We start from the raw sequence: 13,308 nt of genomic DNA, 5'->3' as shown, positions 1-13,308 counted from the left end.
TCTCGTTTTGAAGAGCTCTATCCTATTTTGATATTAGATTTTCATTTTTAATTTTTCTAATTAAAATTCAATTTATTGACTAATTATTTATTGATTAGCGGGGTTTACAGGGTGGTCGGCCAAGCACGTGAGGGACACTTTCTTTAAGTTCTTCGAAGAAAAGTGCCATGTCTAGTGGCGGTCCAGTCCCGTTGTTCCATTCAATGACCCTAGCCTATTGTTCGGCAACGCTGGTTTGTGCACTTTTTGTTTCTCTTATAATTGAATACACTTTGTTAGTTTCAAGTTGTTATCAATTTTTTTTTTTTTTTTTGACATTGTAGTTTGTTCATATGAATTGGTTTTGTTACTTTGAGCGTGATTTGACTATTTTTGGATTGATTCATATTTAACGTATTTATTATTAATTTAGGAATTTTAAGATGGTTTTGTTATTGTTAAAATTGTCTCATTAGATGCTCAGAATAAGCATTCTAAGTATTATAATTAGCTTCAAATACTCTAATATGAGGAGAAAAGAAAGACTTAAAGTGCTAACTTATTGGCATATAAAGTAAATCTAAATAGTGAGAGATGTCTTTCTCTAGCACTTCTGTCACACATCTCAGATATAACTCATTTTTTGATAATTCGCTGATTTTGCATATATTATAGAGGAGTGCTAGGGGGCCAGCAACTTTTGGTATTTGTAGCCATCAAATAGCCATCAATGATGGTTTTAATGGTGTGAGATTGGTGTGGGATTTAATCCAATGGCTCACTTTTTCTTGCTGGTTACATGCTGGCCAGAATTTGGAAAAGTTGCTGGCCCCCTAGACTTTTCCTATATTATTTGTGTTGATTTATTGCTTTACTTGTATCATGGCGTTCACTCAACAATTTATTTTGAATAATTTTTTGACATGTTAATTATATTCAAATTATTGAAACTTGTTTGCAGGATAAGTTGAGGGGGAGAGAACGGGAGCTCTGGAAAAGGAAAGAAAGAGAAGAGCATGAAATGGAAAGGGTGTGGGTGAAAATCCAAAGAAAGGAGGCAATCACTTCTTTTCAGGCTTTACTTGTGGAGACAACCAAAAACCCTTATGTATGACTTTCATTCTATATATGGTACCATTAATGTTATTGTTATCTTTAGGATGCATTTGGTATGTGGTTCAAATGGAGATGGAAATTATCTAGATCTAGGTGCACATAAACTCTTTCACTAATGTTCTTTGATTGACCAAATTTTTTGATCTGTAGTTGTCCTTCAGTGCGTGTTATTCTGTTCTTATGTAATTTACAAACTCATACCTGAACGTAACATGTAGACTTGGAGATGTTGTTGGTTCCTTACCAAAGGCCTTGGCTCAGGCAGACATAGAGTTATAGTAATATGTTGTATCCAATATAGTTTGGTAAAATACTTTGATGGTTTCTAAGGTTCTTTTCTATGAATGTTTTCTTTTAAAACTTATTGCTTTCTTTTCTTTATTCTTTGTAGTTGTAGCATCTCGATATGGTAATTATACTAAAGGACAAGATACGGGAGTATAGAAAAGATACAAAGTATATGGTCAGGTGTGCAGCAGCCACTCTATTTCTAATCAGTTATAATTTGTAACTTTTGTAATTGCTATTGCCTTGACTTTGTAATTTGTTATTTTTTCACTTTGCAGGACATAGATACTGATGGTGTTGATTTTGTTTTCATTGACAGTCCAATACTTAGTCACATAGAGAATAACATATATGGTGAAAACCAAGTGGTAAGTTTGATATAAATTATAACAGCACCTAACACTTAATGGTAGTGTAAGGAATATATTATGCGAGGTTACCTCCTAACAATAACAATAATAAATCTTATGCTATTTACTTTCATTAAAGTAACATCATTATTGCTACCCTTAGGGTGTGTGTGGTTGGAGGAATTATAAATAATTCCTAGGAATTTTAAGATAGGAATATTATATTTCCATATTTGGTTCAAAGTTTGAAAAACTATTCCTAAGCAAGTTTGATTACAGGGAATCAAAATACCATCATTTCAATTCCCATCTTCCCCTTGAGTATCTTTAATTCCCATGGGAATGAAATCTTTATAACAATATAATACTTGAACCACACACACCCATATTGTTAGGCACCATGGACGGAATCTAAGCATAAGCTAGAAAAGGATCCTCAAGGACGTGAACTAATCCTGATATATATCTAGCTGACACTGAAAAGCTCTTTCGGTAACATATCAAGTTACTTCAGGAGTAAGTGACTATGTCTGAACTATTTTGTGTAGGTTTTTCTTAGAAGTTATGGCTTGTGTCTAAGGCTCACAACATGTTTTTAGTTTGTAAAAGAGTGTGCTTATTGTATGAATCGGTAACAGCATATGCAGTAGTTGCATCTTCAATTTCACGATTTCCTTTTTTATTCTGTCTTTACACACTCAAACTTTATATTATAATATAAAATTTTGTTATTGCTGTTAAATTTTGTCGTAATATTTTGTATTTGCTTTAAGTTTGGAAGTTTTTTGTTGCCAATCTCTGAACACATGGACTTTACTTCTCCTGTTAGGTATTACTAGCAGTCATCTTACATCAACAATGGATGGTGTTGGAGCATTTTCAATCCATTAGCTAATTATATAGCTAAGACGATCCATATATATAAAGACCAAGATCTGGCATTGAGATTAATGTCAGCTTAACATTGCTCTTTAAATTCATAATTAAGCTATTATATTATTCATAATTAATCTCTATTGAGCAAGCTCAGCAAGAAACGTTTATATAACTATATAAGCCTAGAGAAGGCAAGAAGAAGAGTCTCTGCCAATTTAGACAAACAATTAAGGAAATGTAGAAGAGTATAGTTGGATCAATTGTGCTATTTTTTAATATGTTTAAATAATTAAATGTCAATTTTTGAAATTTATAATAAAAGTATTACAAATTTACAATAGTCTTTTTTATTTTCAATCTTTTTTCTAAATTTTTATTTTATGTTAAAATTTGATATCTATGTCTTTTTAAAGAAAAGAAAAAAAATCTCTATAATTAACTGGCTAAAGGTAAAAATGATAATATTTTTCTTCTATATACTGTATGTATCTCCCAAGATTTAGCTATTTATAATATTTTAACTTTTTAATTTTTTTTATAAGATGCCATATGTAGGTGTAACTAGTTAGGTCTTGGTAAAAAAAGAAAAAGAATCATAGTAAATAAAACTATATTATTCACATGGTTGTATCTAATAAACAAATATATATATATATATATATGCCATATTTATTTATTTGGTTATGTTGTTGCAACTAATGTGATTGTATTTATAGTGTGCTTGATTTAAAAAATTTTATAGGAACTGTCATATTTAATCTTCACCCTTTTAATGAATCCCACATGTCATAGCAAGAAATCTTTGCCAATAAAAAAGATTGTCCTTTTGTTTTTCATTAGCTTAGTTGTTTGATTGTGCGAAAAATTGTAAATGCATATTAGAAAATAAGAAATTTCAATCAGAGACAGTAGGTTAGTCAAAGAGAGTAGGTAATGTACTTCTTTAACTTGTGTCTCAGTCTTCTGTCTTTCTCTTTTGCAGCTATGAGTAACTTTCTTCAATGGTGATCTCTCAGCTTACTGCTTCATCCATAATAAGAGAGGAACTTGAGGTGATTTCAAGGCTTTCACTGCACTTCTTCAACTCCCTTCTTCTTTTTGACTTTCTTGAATTTTTTAATTCAGTTATTTTTTTTGCTTTTAAGTTTGAAATTGTTTTCGTAGTGTTTGAAATTCGGATAGAATTTTAATCTCTCTTGATGTCTTGATTTTCAAAGTGATTATTGGATTAGGCATATTGATGTGTTTCTTATATTTTCTTCCATTTTTTTTATCTATTTAAGTATTTTCTTTTTGTTTTTTTTTCTTCTTTCACATTCTCTATATGACTATATTGTTCCAGTTAAGAATCATATTTGAGTTGATGAATCGGAAACTATTGTTTGTGGTAAACCCAAGAATTATTGCATACGAGTTAAATACATCCCTCCACGTTGTTAATAGCATTTGCCGTGATATTTCATTGGTACACTTTTTAGAAGATGCTGCTACTATTTATGATCAAAAGATATAGTTATAATTATTGAACTATTTTTTTTTCCTTTTCCTCTTATTTGTTTCTATCTGAAGGCATTCTTTTGACTTAATTTTCTTTTATATCGACTGTAGTTATTTAATTTACTTGGTGATGATTCTCATATTCCTTTGAAAAAAAGTTGTGGCCTCTATCTATATTTTCTTTTTGTGGATAATGTTGTTTCAAGTTCAAATGATTTCGTGACAGATGTTTCTCGAATTTCTGTTCTCAGATCAAGTCATTTGGTATACACGTATTTTGTATAGTCTGAGAATTTGAATTATTCTTTTTAGCTTTATAGAAACTATTAATGTAAGTTACTTTTATTTGTGTTAACTTATCTCTTTCTATAATAATACAACTTTTTGTTAATAACCCATTGAGTAACACTGTATGTCTGAGATCTACAAGATAAGTTGATTCCTAGAAAATTGTATAATCAATGAATTGTATCAGTGGTCGTTGATACTAAAGAATGTTGTTTAATTTCTTTGTATAGATGGCAATCTTATTGCATTGAATATTTTTACTTTCTCCATGTTACTCAGGATGTTATTTATCAGAATGCCAAGTCTTCACATAATCTGGGTACTGGATAACATGGTAAGGCTCTGACTACCAAAGATAAGCAACAACTTTATAATGAGAAGGATTTGAATTATAATTCAAATTAGTCATTATCAACAATCGTAACACTAATTTAGTCATTCTCTCTGCATTATTTGCACATACTAATTAGTAATTAGAGTACTACTATTAAGATTAAATTTAACAGAAAAGAATCTGATTATGACCGTACAAATACACAAATTACCTACTAGTCAATATAATTTTTTTTGTGTCTAAACATGGAAAGAAACAAAGCAAACACTATCCTATATCCGAACGAATGATTTGCTGGAGATCAGCACAAGGCTCAGACCAAATAACATGATTGGAGTTACTCTTGGCATCATATCTAGTCATCCAATCTGTAGCTCTATTTGCTTCTCGGGACACCCACTCAATGTGAACAAGCTAAGGACGAGATAAAAGCTCCTGAATTTTGTGAACCAAATCTGTTACTTCAGATGAATACCCACTTGTAAGCTCATGCATGATGGGCAGAATGTCAACGCAATCTGTTTCACATATAATATCCCTCAAACCGCAATCCCAAGCTAAAACCAGCCCCCTCCAAGCAGCAAATAATTCACATCTGATGATAGACCAGGGGGAATGCTTCCAGAGCAGCCCGAGATCCAATCTCCCTTAGAATCTCTAATAATACACCCAAATCCCGCTAAATTTGAATTCTGATACAAGCTTGCATCACAATTAACTTTAAAACTGTTGCCTACTGGTGGTTCCCAACACAGGCAATTTCGGAGAGACCTAAAGGCATTGTTTCGATTCCTGTAAACCTGTAAATCCTTGGCAGTAATTCTGGCCAAGGCAACAACCTTGTGGTCTGTTCAAGGTTTGTCAGTATTGAATATATCATTGCACCTATGTCTCCATACCCACCAAAGCCCTGCACCAAAAGACGCCTCATTGTTAGCCAAGGCCTTCCGAAACCACTCTTCAAGAGCAGTACCAATTGTCGAGTTCAGGATACTAAGATCCAACATATGCCAAATTGCCTTTGATCGTTTACAATCTCTAAAGCAATGATCCATAGTCTCCTGCACCTTATTACATCTCTTACACATATGTGAAGAAGCTAAAATAAAAAATTTCTAATTCTTTAGTTATCTGTGGTAATATCATCAATAACTATAAAAATCAACACAACTTTACTCTTTTTAGTTTTTTAGTCGATCTAATAAGGATTGCCTTGTTTTGAAATAAATAGTAGAATTTCTTCTTTCACATATATTTATGATATGTTTGCTATTTCATTGTGCATAATTTAATATATTTGGGATATTTGTTATGATGTTTTCATTATATGTTTCTATTTTAATGATGATTGAGATCGATTATGGATTGCTACAATTGTAATGGTTTATTTAATTTTTCGTCTCATATTAAGTGACCAGTATTTTTTCTTTTACTAAAAGTATTGGTCCTAAATTTTGTTCGTGCTCAATCAACAATGATACATAAACTTATAGTTAATATTAGAATTTTTTATTTTTAAATTATTTAAATATTTTGTTTACTAAAATATGCAACGTGTAATATATATATATAAAGTACAAAAAATAGAAAATAAATAGAGACGAACCCACAAATAATAAAGAGGGGGCATTTGTCTCCATAAATTTTTAAAAAAAAATACTAATACTTATATATAGATGTATATATTTGTCTTTTGTTATATTATATTTATTTCTAAAATAAAATGTAAATTATTTTTGTGTTTTATGTTAAAAAATGTTTTGTTAAACTTAACATATAATAATAATTATATTATTAGATTTGATTTAGTATAAAAATAAAAAATAAATAAATAAACTCAAAAAATAGTAATAATTAATTTCATTATATTAGTTAATTAGTTGATAATTAAATTAAAACTTAGTTTTCTAATTAAATAAAATTTAAATTATTAGCTTTTTTTAATTATTTAAGATACAAAATATATCATCTATATATTAATATATTGTATTAATATTCATGATTAAAACGGTTATGATTATAGTAATTACTTTGGTTTAAAAATTTATTTACACCACAAAGATAATAAGTAGAATATGAAATAATGAAAAATAAAATAATTGTTCAAGAACATATATAGAAAAATAATATTTAATTATATATGTTAAAAATAAAAAATATTATAAATTACTTTTTATTATTTTAAATATTATAACAGGTGTGAAATTATTTTTTTATTATTTTAAATACTATAATAAGTGATTGTGTATCTACATTTTTAGTTTTTATCAATATGTATAGATAGTTCTAAACTTCTAATTTAAAATTTTAAATATATCTAAATCAATTTGGGTTAGTCGAGTGATTAACCTACTAGTCCACTTAAACAAATGTCAAAAATTTGATTTCGTCTCGTATGTGTAGCACTTCAGTGGTCAATTGCATATCCTTAAATGGAGTTTAGATCTACGACAGATTAGTCCTTAACTTGCTGGGTATCATGGAAAGCCATATATATATATATATATATATATATATATATATATATATATTTGTGCCCCAACAGCTAAATTGTTTTAGGTCCATTACTAAATACAGAGATAAGTTACTATACACATAAAATGTGTAACAACTTAAAAAAATATATCTAGGTGCATCCGAGATAGGAGTGAACACAGATCGGATATGGCCAAAATCTCAATCCGACTCACATTAAAATTACCAGGTTGGATCGGATCCAATATCCACTTTTTTAAGTTTGGATCTGATTCGAACATTTGCGGATCAAATCGAATATCGGATATATCCGCAAAATATAAAAATATTTTTAAAAAGTGTATTTTTATTAAAAAAATCAATAAAATCTATTTTTTCTACTCTTTTAATAATGTTTACTCCTAAAATGTTATTAAACATACTTTTCTTAAATAATAAAATAAAATAATACAACATATATAATAATTATTAGTTGAAATAAAACATAAAAATGATATTTTTTTTTTTGCGAATTCACATATATACGATCAAATCCGATCCATAAACACCCCTAACCCAAGATATGTTACATCCGTATAGATGTACATATGTACCTATTGTGCACGCGAGATAAAGCCAAAATGAAATTCAGCACAAAATTATAAACTTCTTAATTTAAAATTTAGATGTATATAATTAAAATTAATGATTTAATTTAATTCAATATAAATAAATGTATTTGTATTATTATATTTATATTTTAAAAAATTAAAAATTAATTAGGCAATATCTCTAATTGACCATACAAGTATAATAATATAACTACGTTTATTTGTATTGAATTAAATGAAGTCGTTAATTTTAATTATATCTATCTAAATTTTAAAGTTAAAATTTTATATTTTAAATTGTTTGAATAAAATTAGATAAAATAAAATGATATATTTTTTTTTATCTCAGGTATGTTTTTTTAAGGTGTTTCACATTTTGGATGTAGAGTATCTAATTTTTGTGCTTATTTATCTTTTATTTTTTGTACTTGAAAAATGTAATAATAGTGTAAAAACATAAATATTTCCGGAGATAAAGTATTTTAAATAATTTAAAAATAAATAATATTAATATTATCAAAGTATATATACTCGTTAAAATTTTAATTAACTATTTATTTTGTTTAAAAAATTAAATTTATAGATCTCACAATGGTTATGAGATTCAAATGAAACAAAGTTAAGGCTTTATTATAGTGCATGATTTCTTATATAGGATCAATCTCTTTATCACATATATATAATATATAATAAGACACAACTTTTGTTTTCGTTCATTCGTTTGGGTTTATTCAATCACTACAAAAAAAATTATTTTTACTGATAAATTTTTAGTGACAATATATAATATAATATCATTATATATTTTATTTAATTTATGTTTTTGCAGCAATTATAAATTTGTTATTATTACTATATGTTATAATGACAATTATATATTTTTTATGGCTATTAAAATGGTCTTTATTGGCAATTATGTAATTATTGTTAAATTTTTTTAGCAACAAAATATAAAATGATTAATGTTTAATTGCTGATAAATATATTAACGGTTATTTTTATTGTCGCTAAAAATAAAATAAATTATCGTAAAAATTAATTTTTTTAGTAGTACAAGTGTCAGAAATTTAAATCTCTCAAAAAATTCGTTTTTGACCTACTAATATAAAAGGCACCACTTAATATATCTAATTTAAGAAAATATTTATAATAACAAACCATAATATATATCTATTTTTCCAAGATTCAACAATTGAAAAACAAACATTGAATTTAATTGAACCAAAAGGCCAGTATATAAACCCATGATCAATACAAATAATATAAAAAATCATCACATTAATATTAACTTTATTTAGAACATAGTCATATAAATTTATAACATATCAATGCATTTGTATTATTATTATCGCCAAAAAATTCCATTAGAAGAATCCTCCGCGGCCATAACCATTGTTGAATGGATTATTTTGGTATGGAAAACCAAAAAAGCCTCCACCATTGTTATGGTTAGAATTTGAATGGTAAAGATGATTTCCAGTGTCATCGCCGCCGCCGCTGCTTCTCCCAATACCATTCCTATTACTTACATCGTAGAGAAATAGACTATTATATCCTTGTTGATGTTGGTATGATGGATACCAAACAGGAGCATTTTGGTCACCAAATTCTCTTGCAGCGTCAAAAGGGTTGACACCAGTAGCAAAAGCTATGCTGGAAAAAGTACTCATACTTCCATGAGTAGGGTATGATTCAATAACTCCGGGATTAACTTGATCCATGGTTTGATCTATTTGAAAAATAATTAAAACAAGTCATATTGAAAAATTAAACATTTATTATTAAGACAAAATTGGCCAACAACAATAACTTTGTTTAATAATAAAATTTATCAAATTGATTGAATATACAAATTTTTTTTTTGGTACTTTATTTAACAATGAATTTTGCTTAATTATAGAATCTACAAATGTAGAATTTTTTTTTATAGAAAGATAAAAGTTTGATATTTTAACTAACAATTTAAGATTTTAAAGGAATAATATAGAACTCTTTAGTGTAAGACACTCGATTATGTTCTTTATCTATACAAAAAATAAAAAACTATTATAACTCTAAAAATTAAAATTTTAATAAAAAATATAAGAGATCTTTACTATATGATCCATATCTATTATTTCATAGCTAAAAGAAAATTTTGTGTAACATAATATATGGAGATTTTAGAAAAAAAATAATTTCTCTTATCACTCTCCAAAATTTAAATTTTGAGCAAAAAACATGAGATCTTTATGTATACGATGCAAGTATCTATTTTCAAATATTTTTTTCAAAATGATATCTAAAGCTAATACAACATTAATTAAAAAAGACAAAGAAAGCTTACCACCATGATAAAATGTAGATGTCACACTCTCAGCTATAGTCGTAACTGCAGCCTGATTTGCAACCATCTTAAGTGAAATTTGATTTTTCAAAGTTTGCTGAAGAACTACAAGAATTTCTTCCATCTCTCTATTTTTTTCACAACTTTGACCAATCGTATCCCACCAATTGGTGATGTTGTTGTCATTTTTAATTGTTTTTAAAATTCTAGAAAGAGTGTCGGCTCGTTCTTTCTCAACATTTAATCGATCCACAAGTGAATCGTTCTTTTTAATAAGATTTTGCATGTCCATCCTAGACATTCCCTCTATGATGTAACCAAGAAACTGATTACTACCTTGAGGTTGTTGTTCGTTTGAGAGAGCCATTTTCATTGTCTTTAACGAAGAATCGCCATAATAATAGGCTTTTCCATTGGAAGAATATATGATCAAATCAACACCAGCATCACATAAAGATTTTAATTCATTTGCTTTCTTCAGTAAGCCATCTTTTCTCTTTGTAAAAGAGATTTGACAATTTTTTTTATTCTCAATCCTCTTTATCTCTATCTTTTGTCTCCCTTTAGTTTTTTTGATCATTTCACCACCATTCTCCATTTTCAAAACAAGATATTAGTAGTGACTTAGTATATGTGATGTGAGTAAGATAGAGTATTGTGTAATGATGAACATGTTTCATTATGTTTATATAGACTAATAAATATTTAGGAAATTTAATTTCTATTTTACTTTTTGCATTATTTGTTTCTCTCAGATAATTTATTATCATTTGATCTTTGACTTTCTAATAAAAACTATGCACATAGACATCAGATACCAATATATTGTGATAAAACTAAGAGTTAAAAATTCTATAATACAAAATTTAAATGAAAAATACTTTTTTTAGAAAATATATTAACATTTCTATATTTTCAATCTTTCTCTTATATAGAAAAAAAGGAATATAGATTCTCTCAACTTTTTTCTTTTAATTATTTAATAAAGTGTAATTTTTCATCTTACACTCTTTAAGTGGAATAAAAAAACATTTGAGAAAAAATATTAAATGATAAAAATTAAATGACATTTTATTAAATAATTAAGAAAAAAAATTGAGAGAATCCACTCTAAAAAGGGAGTATATTTGATTAATTATTTTTTATTTTTTATTTTATCAAAAACATAAGAGAAAGTGAGATTTCTTTGCAAAACCAAAACAATACAATTAGGTAAGTAATAAAATTTTGTTTTTATTCAACCAATAAAATTTAAAATACATTTAAATAAATGTGAAAAATATATGTTTAGATTTAGTGTCTCATATTTTCTCTCTCTTACATTTAAAATACAAAATCAATCTCTCTAAAAATAAATGTATTTAAATTTAAAACAAAATATAATTCAAACAAGAATAAATTACTATTTTACTTTCTAATGTATGGGCTAAGACCGAATTTTATCTCTAACATTTATTTTTATCCCCAAACATTTTATTTCGTCTTATTTTAGTTTTTTGGTCAAAATTAAATTTTTTTTCTTCCAAAAATACCATTTTCATCTCTATTTTTAGCTCTTTTTTTTCCTTATAGTTCTGTCATTTTTGCTCTTAGATCACTATAACAGCTACTATGACCAATACAATTATGATTTTTGTCGTTATTTAGAAAAAAGAAATCATAATGAAAGGAAGGATATTTTTGAAAGGAAAAATTTTAATTTTGACTAAAAAATTAAAAGAGGACGAAATAAAACAGTTGAAATAAAAAATAGAATATTTTAAACATAAAGACAAAATTAAGACTTAACACAAACGTTAGCGATTAAAATAATATTTTACTCTCTAAACAAAAATAACAAACCCTAAATTCCAAAATATAAATATTAAATCCTAAAACTTAACAATTAAAATATTTAAATTAAAAACAAAACACAATTTGAATAAAAATAACAAATCTTAAATTCTAAACTCTAAACACTAAATCATAAACCCGAAATTCTGTTTAAAAATTAAATTTTGAATCAATTATGTTTAATCATAATTTTGAATCATTTTTCTTTATTTTTGTCACAACCGCTCTCTCGCAATCCTGTGCCACCGCCACCGCCACCGCTGCTGTATCGCGACCCCGGGGTCTCCCGTAACTGCTGTCTCGTTACTTGTTTCTTATCAACTAAGTTGGATATTAATTTTACTATGTATACGGATGGTTATTTTCATTCTAATGTAGATGTTTATTTGGGTATACTAGTGGTATTTTACTTGATTTGCTTGATTCTACACGCACATACTCTGCAGGATGTTTATTTTACTATGTGTATGCGGATGGTTCTTTTCGATAAGATATGGATGTTTATTTAGGTCATACTATTTGGATGAACAAAATAAAGTGGCACGCGATGAAAGTGGCGAAGACACGACGCAGCGGTGTGGAAGCAAGGGGCAGAGGTGCAGCGTTGGAGCAGAAGTGGAACAAGACCTCTAGCTCGACAACGGTGCAACGTCTTAGAAAGGAGAAGAAGACACACAATGGCAACGTCGCTTGCAGGGAAAATAGGGGTGGCGCGACGCATGGGAGAATAAGGTGCAGGCGGTGCGGCACGTTGCTTCTTCGGACATTGGTGGCAGTGGTAAGGTGCGTTGGAGATGGCGTGATAGGGAAAGGGGAGTGAAGCGGCTGCAGTTAAAGGAGAGAAAGGTAAAAAACTAGAATTATGGTGGATAAATGAGGTGGAATATTTTTTGTTTTTATGAGCTTGAAGTGCAGTCCATTATTCATTTTATTCGTACCTTCTATTGTCTACCTAGCAGAACATATTTTTTTATTTTAAAATTTTACTTTTTAATATTATGTGGTTAAATAATAACAACAATAATAATAATATTGATAATAGTAATATTGATAATATGAAATATTAATTATGAATACAATTCATATCGTTAATTTTAAGTGATTTGGCTAGTGAACAATATTTTAGGAATGAGTTGGAGTCTGGAGGTTACTTCCATACAATTTAGAAAGTGGATTCATAAAAATAAAAAATAGTATGTACATACTAAAAATAAATAAATATATATTTTTATATAAATATATATTATTTAATTTATTTTTAATGTATATTTTGTACTTTAATATATATTATATACGAAACTAATTTGATTGTTCTTTTTTTGTATATGTATCATGATTTTTAAAAAATAATATAAT

General features: G+C 27.6%; 1 long non-coding RNA gene across 2 annotated transcripts; it reads left to right on the top strand.

The window, feature by feature from the left end:
- The first annotated feature begins 491 nt into the window (after positions 1–491).
- Positions 492–12,908, top strand: LOC107609960 (uncharacterized). 2 transcript variants are annotated; one of them, XR_015892291.1, is made up of 6 exons: positions 492–1,087; positions 1,487–1,563; positions 1,662–2,249; positions 3,592–3,661; positions 4,674–4,728; positions 12,462–12,908. It is a non-coding gene; the product is annotated as an uncharacterized LOC107609960 (long non-coding RNA). The 2 variants fall into 2 exon arrangements; XR_015892290.1 differs by having other exon boundaries at positions 1,662–2,685.
- Positions 12,909–13,308: the final 400 nt, after the last annotated feature.

This window comes from Arachis ipaensis, chromosome B7, assembly GCF_059453495.1.
Source record: "Arachis ipaensis isolate K30076 ecotype BB chromosome B7, ASM5945349v1, whole genome shotgun sequence".
Classification (NCBI taxonomy): Eukaryota; Viridiplantae; Streptophyta; class Magnoliopsida; order Fabales; family Fabaceae; genus Arachis; species Arachis ipaensis.
This window is presented reverse-complemented; position numbering and strand designations above follow the sequence as displayed.